At 46.9% G+C, this 11,774-nt stretch overlaps 1 protein-coding gene across 1 annotated transcript in view; it reads right to left on the minus strand.

Moving 5' to 3' along the window:
• The window catches only part of GPR141 (G protein-coupled receptor 141), a 36,903-nt gene extending 27,564 nt beyond the window's left edge, over window positions 1-9,339 (minus strand). The window contains exon 1 of the mRNA XM_066354238.1: window positions 9,215-9,339. The gene's annotated coding sequence lies outside the window, so the exon portion shown is untranslated. The remainder of the gene's footprint in view (window positions 1-9,214) is intronic.
• Between the last annotated feature and the right edge of the window lie 2,435 nt (window positions 9,340-11,774).

The raw sequence follows: 11,774 nt of genomic DNA on the forward strand, positions 1-11,774 counted from the left end.
AGCCCGGGGGCCCAGTCCTCCCCAGCAGCGGACTTTATAAATAGAGTCAGGAGCACAGCCACATGCCTCTGCTCACATATGAGCACGGCTGCCTTCCTGCTGGGATGTCAGTGGAGGGGTCATTAGAGGGGCAATATGGCCTACAAAACCCCGAATATTTACCAGCTGTTTTTTACACACCCCTCCTCCCCAGTTTTGCTAGTCTCTGATTTGAGATCAAAGGATTTTTTTTTTTTCTTCTGTTGTAAGGAAACTGGAAGGCGATCCACAGAGATCACGGGCAGGAATTCCTTCTCAGGTTTCCAGTGGTGTCAGTAAGGTGCCAGCGACCCCGACGGAACCTTCTGCAGCTAGAAGTCAGGTGGACCTGGCGGCTCCTCGCCCGGTACGCAGACAATGCTCCTGTGCGAGCCCTGTGAGGGGTGGAGCCCAGCGTGAAGTTGGCTAAGGAAGGTTCTGGATGCGTGCTCCATCGCCCCGTCGAAATAAAGGTGAAAGTGAATGTCAGCGTGCCCCCTGTTCTGTCTCACTTCGGAAGCGAGACTGAGAAAATGTGACAAGGCAAGGCCCCCGTGTCACACTGCGTCTGAGCTCAGACAAGAACAAGGCCGCTGGGCCACCCAGGAAACACCCAACAGCCCTCTTCTTTCTTGGTTACGATGAATGGCTATGTCTTCACTGAACCCCGCAATATTGCCTGCTTTCCAACAGCCTCCAGCACAAACACACCCCACTTCCCTCGGCCCACCTGGAACTCTCCTGGAAGCCCAGCCCCCTAAGGGACTGTTTCTGACACGGCTGAGGGAGTACCCGCTGCTCCCCGGGGTGTGGGGTCTCCCTCTCCGCAAAGAGTAGAAACCCAAGTTCAGCTACAGGTGTCCCGTGTCCCTGTGGTCTTTGGCTGGAAGTCACCAATGACAGATGGGACAGCAAGATGGGAGCAGTTTTGGTTTGTTTTATTTGTGGGTATTATAAAAACCAAAAAAAAAAAAAAAAAGTACAATGGTGTGAGGATGGAAGGAGGGTAATAATTATTGAATAATACTAAACCCTGGGCATTCTTCATCTGTTATTTCTTTTGATCTTCACAATTCTCATTAGAGCTAGAGACTGTGATTTGGTTTTTACTATCACCACACGCTGAGGCTGGTTGGAGCTGACTGAGGCGTTTGTCATTTGGAAGTATAAGACAGCTGAGATAGACATATATAGATATAGATATGTCTATATCTATATATATATATATATATATATATATGGCTAATAAGGAATAAAACCTATGTCTCCCCTGCGACAGGCTCTCCCCTGTGTATTGTACTCTGCTGGGCCCTGGGACCAGGATGCAGACGTTGTCTCTCTGAGCATCTTAGATAACACTTTCCTGTTCCTCCGCTCAGATGCGAGCCCGCAGAGCAGCTGCTAGCCGTGTCCCTGCTATTAGCACTTAAAATGCAGGTTAGGAATATGGGATGACAAGAAAGAAATAAAAAAGGCCACCAGTCTCCACGGTCACCAGTCTCCACGGTCACCCAGGAAGGTGGGTCAAACCACTGATGCCCCAATCTCAGACCGCTGGACCAGCACCTACGGGGAGACCTTGAAATTGGGGCTCTTAAAAGGCAGTTCCAACAATTCGGACGCAACCCCCCCTCCCCCCAGAACCACTGCCTCAGTACAGCTGCGCGTCAGACTCCTCACCATTCATCCAGGCTTCATCCACATGTGGTCTCAGGTCAGAGGCAACCTTCCGACCTCCGTCTCTGCTGACCTCCCCACAGCACCTGGAGTCCAGATTACACAATGCAGGCTGCCGGGGGGGACTCAGGACTCGGGGACAAAAGTCACTCTCCTGGTCTACGAGAGTGTCCAGGGGACCTCCGGCCTGGATTTCCTCATTTGCTGCATAAATGAAAATTGGTTTCAAACCTAATCCAATTCATCATGTTTTTCCATGAAACAATTAGCATTCTTAATAAAATGCTTCATTTTTTTTTCTAATAAGCTTTAATAGGAATGTTCTAAAAAACTACCCATTTGTACTCAAGATTTTTTTTCCTTTTATGCAACCTCATAAAGATTATCTAACCACTCTTTTCCTATAAATGTCCCTGCCTAGAGCAAATAATGACTTACAATCTTTGCATTTGTTTTCCATGAATAAATTGTGCCTTTGCATCTATACTATTATCTCCTGGAAAACAGAGGGTCATAAACACCTTCAAATTTCTCTCTCTCTCTCTCTCTCTCTCTCTATATATATATATATATATGTATATATATGTATCATATATATCTATATATCTATAGACATACCTATATATAGATAAATAGTATATAATTATAAAAAGTTAAGTAGGTATAATAATCTTTATTTACTATTTATCTGTATATAGGTATATGTATATATCTATAGACATACCTATATATAGATAAATAGTATATATAATATTATAAAAAGTTAAGTAGGTATAATAATCTTTATTTACTATTTACACTTAAGAGAACCAAAAAGTTTTATGGCAAATTTGCTTCATGGGAAGAGAGCAAACATAGGCCAATTTAATGATTTTGCTCTTGGGAAAGACATTTGTAGGCTAGATAGCATATCAATGGTATGTGGAGTGGGACAGAGAGAGAGTGAGAGAATGGATGAATCGATGAATGTGGCAATTTTTAAAGAACTTTTGCATACTATATCCAAATCCCCACTAACGCGTCCCTGAACTGGGCCCTCGCATAGAATAGAGTCTGTGCTACATATGGTGATTGCTTTGCAGAGAGATTACAGCCTAGGAAAAAGATAAAACCGCACTCACATCACCATAGACGACGCACGGTGAATTGCAGGAGCGCCCCTGTACCAGCTGTGACACCGCAAGGTCCTATATACGTATATCTATTGTTCTCTGCCTCCGGTTCCTCCTAAAACCCTTGTCACTGCCTCTGACAGTGATCAGAGCACCGGAGCATCATCTGTTCTCATGAGGGACTCCGGGTGGGCTCCTGGCTGGCTCCTGGCTGGCTCCTGACTGGCTCCTGGCTGGCTCCTGGCTGGCTCCTGGCTGGCTCCTGACTGGCTCCTGGCTGGCTCCTGGCTGGCTCCTGACTGGCTCCTGACTGGCTCCTGGCTGGCTCCTGGCTGGCTCCTGGCTGGCTCCTGACTGGCTCCTGGCTGGCTCCTGGCTGGCTCCTGACTGGCTCCTGGCTGGCTCCTGGCTGGCTCCTGGATAGGGCTGGCACCAGACAGGACGAGCTGTGACTAGGAGCTTGGAATTTCAGCCCTCCGCCCACCCCACCCCCATCCTCCAGAGAGGGGAGGGGGCTGGCATGGAGTCAGTAACCGCTCACGCCTGCGTGATGAGGCCTCTGTCGAATCCCGAGGGTGGGGGCATCAGCGCTTCCGGGGAGGCGCACACACAACTGCACTGCAAGGGTGACGCCCCCACCTCCACAGGGACCGGTCCCTACGCTGAGGCCCCGCCCAGGCATCTCTTCATGCGGTTGTTCATCTGTGTCCTTTATCACGTCCTTCCATAAGCTGAGAAACGTCAGTGCTTCCCTGCGTTCTGTCAGCTACTCCGCAAATTCATCAGACTTGGGGAGGGGGGTCAGTGTGTCGTTACATTGGACAGAAATTATGTGTACCCTGAGGACCTGTGACTTGCTGTTGGCATCTGAAATGGGGAGGGGGCAGTCTTGTAGCCGGAGTCCTTAAGCTGCACTATCTGACACTGTCCCCAGGTGAGTAGCCTTGGAATTGAGTGGAACTGTAGGACTGCCAGCTGATGTGGATTGTTTGGTGTGTGTGTGTGTGTGTGTGTGTGTGTGTGTGTGTGTGTGTGTGTGTGTCTGGGAGGGAACTGTGCACACATTCTTCACACCTACGGACCACGTTTTGTCCACTAGGTCTTGCTCAAGATTATTATGACATGAACACATTTTTGACATCCTCAAACAGGGGCTTAACGTAGGAAGGGAGAAGCCTGAATCTGTGGACAGCAGGTGAGGAGAGATGAGTGGGCTCAGCAGCACGGCCTCGGACCAGGGCGACCGCGAGGTGGAACCTCCCGGAAGCGCGCCCATGCCCCCCTAGCAGGTGGTGATCTTTGAGTTTTTCACGTCCCTCCACAACACTGTCATTTTTTAAGTTGTCACCAAGCCTTCGATATACTTCACGGGCCAGCAAACTACAGCCCGTGGGCCAACCGCTTGTTTTTGTAAATGAAGTTTGTGTCTGATCACAGCCGCTCCTATTCACGTATGTATCGTCTGCCTGTGGCTGCTTCCACGTCACCACTGAAGAGTTGAGTCGTTGTCACGGAGATTGGGTGGCCCACAAAACCTAAAATATTATCTGGTCCGACAGCTTGCCCCCAAATGTTTGTCACACAAATTCCAATCTGTTGTGCCGGAGACGGAGCCGGGCTTCGTCCACCTTTTGGAGTAAAAGCCAACCAGCGCGGGACAAAGCTGATGTGCAGATACTTCTCAGGGCAGCAGTCGGGGTGACAAGCACCTGCTGGCTTAGACTTTCTGAACAGGAAAGCCCTGCCCAGGGAGTCTCAGAAGTCCTTTGGGAGGGGACTGATCTTCCTGTCATCACGTAAAGCAAAGACCTTGGACCATGAACACAATTGAATTACATATTTGAGGTTTCATTAATGAAGGCTTTGATTTTTGGACTACAACTGGGACTAACCCTGAATCCCTAAGGTAATCCAGGAATATGACCTCAGAATTACCTCTCAAGATGTGAACAGATGGTGTTATTTGGTGAAGAAGGATACTGTATCCTATATGTGACACCCTATATATAGTGACAGCCTATGTCACTATAATGACACCCCAAAGTGAACAGTGTGTTGCTCTTTCCCTAACAGCCTCTGAGGTGGAGGGGGTGCGATGGGGGAGGAAGAGTGGGGCGCCCTCTTTTGAAGAACAGTGTTTTAGTCAGAGAGAGAGAGAGAGAGAGAGATGGAGAAATAGGCAGATACACTGATTGACAGGTAGGAATAGATAGATTAGATATTGATATACAGAGGTGTGCAAGCTTTTGATGAATAGTTCTTAAGTTTTTTTAACATTAGGATTTAAATTTTCCTAGAGAAAGGAAGGAACCATAGAGTAGCTACCGCAGACTGAGCCTTTCAGACAATGAAATTACTCGCTGAGGGAGAAGAGAAGTAAGCGTGCCTCACACGTCCTTCCCCACCCCATGCCGCCCGCCGTGAGGACTCCCCAGTGGACGGTGCTCAGATCTAGACGTCATCAATCGGCCAGGCAACGGAGGTCAGGCTGCAATCCTTTACCAGGCAGCCGGGTGGTATCCTAAATTCTGTGAGATCTGGCTTTTAGGTTGTTCAGGAAAACCCACCCTTTATGCTTAGTGTTCCAGCTGGTCAGCCTCCGCCCCGGTCTCAGAGCGCTCGGACAGGAGGGTGACTGTCCCTCCAGTTAACCACACTTCACTCTCCAGTCACCCCAGCCCAGAGGCCAGGCTCCGGGACCGCCGTGAGGAGTGTTTCTCTCTCCCATTTGAATTAAATTCAACAAATTTTACCATATATATATATATATATATATGTATATATATATATATATATATATTTTTTTTTTTTTTTTTTGTATTTTTCTGAAGCTGGAAACAGGGAGAGACAGTCAGACAGACTCCCGCATGCGCCCGACCGGGATCCACCCGGCACGCCCACCAGGGGCGACGCTCTGCCCACCAGGGGGCGATGCTCTGCCCCTCCAGGGTGTCGCTCTGCCGCGACCAGAGCCACTCTAGTGCCTGGGGCAGAGGCCAAAGAGCCATCCCCAGCGCCCGGGCCATCTTTGCTCCAACGGAGCCTTGGCTGCGGGAGGGGAAGAGAAAAACAGAGAGGAAGGAGGGGGTGGGGGTGGAGAAGCAAATGGGCGCTTCTCCTATGTGCCCTGGCCGGGAATCGAACCCGGGTCCCCCGCACGCCAGGCTGACGCTCTACCGCTGAGCCAACCAGCCAGGGCTTATATATCTAAATGAGAGGAGGGGGATAGTGAGACAGACTCCCACATGCACCCTGACCAGGATCCACCTGGCAACCCCCTGTCTGAGGCTGATGCTTGAATCAACCAAGCCATCCTCAGTGCCCGGGGCCAATGCTCAACCCAGTCAACTCACTGGCTGCGAGAGAGAAAGAGAGAAAGAAGGGGGGAGGTGGAAGGGGAGGGGGACAGAAGCAGATGGTCTCTTCTCATGAGTTGAGTGTCCTGACCAGGAATCGAACCTGGGACATCCATACGCGGGGCTGACACTATCCACCGAATTTGGCCAGGGCCAAATTTCATTCTTTTTTTTTTTTTTTTTTTAAAGACTCAATCCCCAGGTACTGCAATCTTTAGTTGGCCAAGCATTTTGAAATCACAGTTCTGTCGAAAGTTGAAAAGAGAAGCAATCCTCAAACGTAGCAACTACTAGTCTTAGAAAATTTGGAGTTCTAAGCCTTAGTATGCAATGCTCATAATCTCAAAGATGGTCTCTTCATTTTTTTCTCCTTCATTCATCATTCATTCATTCCCTCCAGAGACTGAGTACTTAGCATGGAACAAATGCCGTCCCAGAATACAAACATGAAAAAGGCAAAGTTCTTGCCATTAAGGAAACCATACTTTTAGGAAAGAGACTCTGCTTAAATTATGTTTGATTACGGTTGTCGCGACTAACACCACTGTCATCAAAAAGCAAAATGGAAAAATAAGAGTATTGGGTAACTCTTTTGCCACAACTCATGCTAGATCTGAAGACCCTTTTGCAAAGTAATAGCTCAAAAATGCCTGACCGAGTACAGAATCTTTCTCCAGTTTACTCCTTTGGAGAATACGACTGATTTGCACATGCTCCAATCTTCTCTAACATGCGTTGACGTGTGATTTTCGTCACGAGGTGCTGACATCTCTCGCAGTGTTAGCACAGCACTTAACACATAGTATTAGATACCCAGTGAGCACGTTTTAGGTTCCCCGAACTCCTTAGATTTGGAGATCACCCTTACAAACCAGCTAGCCCTATGGTCCCCAGCTTTAGTTGCATTTCGGACCACTTTGAAAATCTGATAAAGGCTATGAACGTCTTCTTTTTCCCATTAGAAGAACACATATTTACATACACAGGTTTTTGTATACAACTTTTGGGGAGTGGTGAATTACCCTAAATATCACCCATGAGCTCCTTTGGGGTTCTTGTCATCTACTCTATATCCTCTATTTTATTTATTTACTTATTTTTAACAGAGACAGAGAGTCCGAGAGAGGGATAGATAGGGACAGACAGACAAGAATGAAGAATTGAGAAGCATCAATCATTAGTTTTCACTGCACATTGCGACACCTTGGTTGTTTATTGATTGCTTTCTCATATGTGCCTTGACCAGGGGCCTTCAGCAGACCAAGTAACCTTTTGCTCGAGCCAGCGACCTTGGGTCCAAGCTGATGAGCTTTGCTCAAACCAGATGAGCCCGCGCTCAAGCTGACGACCTTGGGGTCTCGAACCTGCGTCCTCCGCATCCCAGTCCGACGCTCTATCCACTGTGCCACCACCTAGTCAGGCTATATCTTTTATTTTATGCTTGTTGAAAAATCACTGCCTAGGACAGGGCTGGACAATTACATCCCTGAGGCCAAATCAGGGTCATCTCTTGTTTCCATATAGTCCGTGAGCTAAGAATGGCCAATACCTTTTCAAATGGTTACCTTTCAAACACTTATGGAAGTACCTGCATGCTATATTGAATTTTGCAACTTGGCTTATGAAACCTAAACTATTTATATCTGGTCCTTTACAGAAACCATTTCCCAACCCTTGGCCTAGCATGGTTAAAAAAAATACTGCCCAAACCCCCCCCCCCCCATCAATTACTAGAAAACAGAAGACTAGAATTCATCGCACCTCCTCCCTCATCCATTGGTCTTCTCATCACCCCTAATTGATCATTTAAAAATGCTGACTGACAGGGTTAAACCCAATGAAGAGGAAAACACGGAGCTGTAAATCTGGAGTGCTCAATAAACAGCTTCTTGGAGAAACCGTTGTGCAGTTGTGCAGGAAGTTGAAATTCAGAGAACAGGGTGACCCACCCAAAATCGTTGTACACATCTGTTAGAGAAGCAAAAGTCTAAACCCTCAGACGCAGGTGCCACATCCCTGACTTTTTTTTTTTCCAACTTTGCATTTATCCTCCATTCCACCTATCTGCAATGCAACAGTTACAGAAAGGAAATGATGGTAGAGAAGGAGCTTAATGCGAAATCATGTGAACAGATGTTGCTCTAAACGTTGGAGTGTGTGATTTTAAAGTTATTTTCAGATGCCTCCTATCACATCGTGCTGCCAGAACAGAATGAAAGGAGTAACCATAGCCAGGAGTCTATGTTATTTTGAACATAGTTTCCTTTAGAAATGGCAAAGTCCCTGGTGGCTGTTGATTGTTTCCTTCTATTCCTGAGGGCTACCGGGAGGGTTTCAAGCCACATATGACAACATGACAGTTATAAAATTTAAAGATTTTCACGATGGAAAAAATAAACCACTTAAAAGATAAACATTGGAACAATATGGAAACAAGATCCCAGATCCCCTAGAGTGGTCCCCATCCTTCGGGCCGTGGACTGGTACCGGTCCGCAGAGAAAGAATAAATAACTTACATCATTTCTGTTTTATTTATATTTAAGTCTGAACGATGTTTCATTTTTAAAAAAATGACCAGATTCCCTCTGTTACATCCGTCTAAGATTCACTCTTGACGCTTGTCTCGGTCACGTGATACATTTATCCGTCCCACCCTAAAGGCCGGTCCATGAAAATATTTTCTGACATTAAACCAGTCCGTGGCCCAAAAAAGGTTGGGGACCACTGCCCTAGAGGCCTCTACAGAGGGTTCAGCCAGAGTACTTTACTTTTTTTTTTTTTTTGACAAATTCTGAAACCATTTTGTTTATATTTAATCACTAATGAAAACGAGGTGTCCCTTTCACAGTCGTGTGTGCTAACCAGGAAGAACTGAACAATGTTTCCTATAAAGGAGGAGCGTGGTCAGAGTAGATATGGTTGTTCTGTTTTTCCAGCTAGACCACCTGAGGATTCTGACTGGAACTATATATATTATACATGGACCAGGGTGGCCTGCTCTCTTTACGCCTGTCACTCACGCAACCCCGCCCAAAGCCTCCTGCACTTACCTGGAAAAGCCAGATACCTCCGTCGGAGGCGCCGAGATGGGCCACCTGTCTGACTTCCAGATCGGCCTCTGTTCTAGCAGCAAGGCGGCTGGGGCCCCTCCATGGTCGGCAGGAGCTCTCACCAGGGCTGGCCGGCTCACCAAGCACAAGGAAGCCAGTGTGCTAAGTTCCGCAGAGAGTCAACAACAACCACAAAACCTCAAAACCATTTCAAGCGCACGAGTCCTGAAGAACCAAGCTCTTCAAGAGGAGCGGCCCGAGTTGCGAAAGTACAGGAAGACCAACGGTCAGGAAATATATAGTCATTCAAGTTTCCTGGCGAGGACCAGAGGCTGGCGTTTTAAATTCCATTCAGACTGAACTCTGTAGAGACCAGGCAGGAGAAGGCAGCGATCGTACCAAAACCAGAGAGGGGAGAGAGCACGCCTGTGGACTGCCTTTAGGGTGAGAGGAGGCGGGGCGGGCGCAAGCACGCTTACAGCTGGCCGCGCGGAAAACGAAACAACGATCCATCCACCACAGGACTATAAGAATAGACTCTCCGTCTCACACACTCACAACTGTCCAGCTGCTTTTGCCCCACCCACCCTGGGTGCACAATATTTCCTTTCAGGAGGCGTACAGAGTTGTTCTGCACTCTATTAGGACTACTACCTGCCCGGTCATTGATACGTAATATTGACTACACCGTGACACTGCCATCAGCTGGCTCAATGAGAATCGAGAGAGAGGATGTTTAAACCAGAGTCCCGCGTATCGGCACAGGGGACGGGATCTGTGTCCCACCTGACTGTTCAGACCCTGAACATCATCTCCAAAAGAAGTCGCACAGACACAGCCCTGCAGAGAGAGTACAAGTAGGAGAGGGTGACTAAGATCCTCAAACAGCTGTACTCTACCTACTGTTTTATGCCATGCAATAAAGTACTATGTTTGATATTATAATTATCTTGCAAATCACATAATAATGTGGTATAGAAATCCTAATTTATGAACTATCAGCATTTTCATGTATTCCCATTTTTTAAACACTTACTTGACTTTTTTTTTTTCTTTTTAATTGAAACAAAATTATGGGAGTATCAAACCGGGGTCATCTTGGGTCCTCTCTACTTTAAAGGCCATAATTAGAATCACAGTATTAGTCATTTCCGATGATTTCTGGCCCGAACCCTAATGTTCTCAGCAAAGGGCGTGCCGTTCTTGCTTGTCCGTGTTCACACGTCTCATCCCAAGCAGAGAGTTGTAAGTGCTAGGTTGGTACTTTTAGCTACAAGGGAAGGACTCCACATCTGGGCAGTAAGTCTTCAGTTTCCCCGGAGGTACAGTGTTTGTGTGATAGAAATTTTAAAACAAAATTGTTATATACTTCAAAATAGCTCATCTTGGAGAAATTTGAAATTTTCATCATAGGAGAGAAGGCTGGTACAGACAAACCCACATCCTGAGATCAACTAAGAAAAAAAATAATAGAGTGGATGGAGTATATAAGCCATCGATGCAAAGTCTTTAGAAACCTGGCCTGGCGGTGAGACCCTGAGGGAAGTAAAGAAGCTGAACCCGGTTCTCAACTCCTCTCTCCGCTCCAGGGGCTGCTGGTCTGGGACGGGCCACCGAGAGGCAGAAAAGTCGAGCAGAAAGGTGTCGCTAAGAGCTCAAGAGTGAAGGACAGAATTAGAGTCCCGGGGTCACCAAGGAGCAGGTGCCCTTCTAGCCGACCTAAGGTTTCAGGTGGGACCCCTGCAGGGCTGCACCATAGGAGAGGACATGAACCAGAAACTCTGTGCATTACCAGGCGGGGTCCCAATTTCCAATCAGCGGTGTGAGATCATCACTGAACGGATTAGGGGGACAGCCACCATCGCTGCAGCCACCCGCCTCTCCCGGCCCCAACCCCCCCGGTCCTGAGGAAAAATCAGCTCTGGAGGATGGTCACACTGTCCAGGGCAGCAGACTGCCTCTCCGTTTTCTACAGAAGATGTCCCAACTTCAATAAATATTAACAGGCGTGTTAGAAGGTAAGCCTAAATAAACAAGACTATGAAAACAAACGTAACACAGAAACGCGTGCACAAAAAGACCGGGAATGGAGGGACTTCACAATAACGGATTCAGAGTTTGAAGAAATAAGATGAACTCTAGAGAGCTTTCTGTTTATTACCAGAATTGATCTTTGTAAAAATCAAATGGGAGTTCTGAAACTGAAAGAGAAAATAATGGAATAAATACTAAGTTGATGGGAGCATAGAGATTAGACACGGCAGACAAAAACTAGAACAGGTCAGGAGAAAATATCAGGTTGAAGAGTAGAGGAGGAGAAAAGGAGAAACCTTAGGTAAAATCACACAGAAGACAGGAGGACATAGGGAAAAGGTCTAGTATGCTTTCAGTTGGTATCTTTGAAAAAGAAGAGGTAAAGAATTGAGCAGAAGCAATATTTAAAGAGGCCAAATGAAAAGAAAATTATTATATTGCAAAATGACCACCACAATAAGTCTAGCTAATACCCATCCCCCTACATAATTAGAAGCTATTGTCTTATAATGAAGACTTTTATTAT

The sequence above is a fragment of the Saccopteryx leptura genome, chromosome 12, assembly GCF_036850995.1.
Source record: "Saccopteryx leptura isolate mSacLep1 chromosome 12, mSacLep1_pri_phased_curated, whole genome shotgun sequence".
In the NCBI taxonomy this organism is placed as follows: domain Eukaryota; kingdom Metazoa; phylum Chordata; class Mammalia; order Chiroptera; family Emballonuridae; genus Saccopteryx; species Saccopteryx leptura.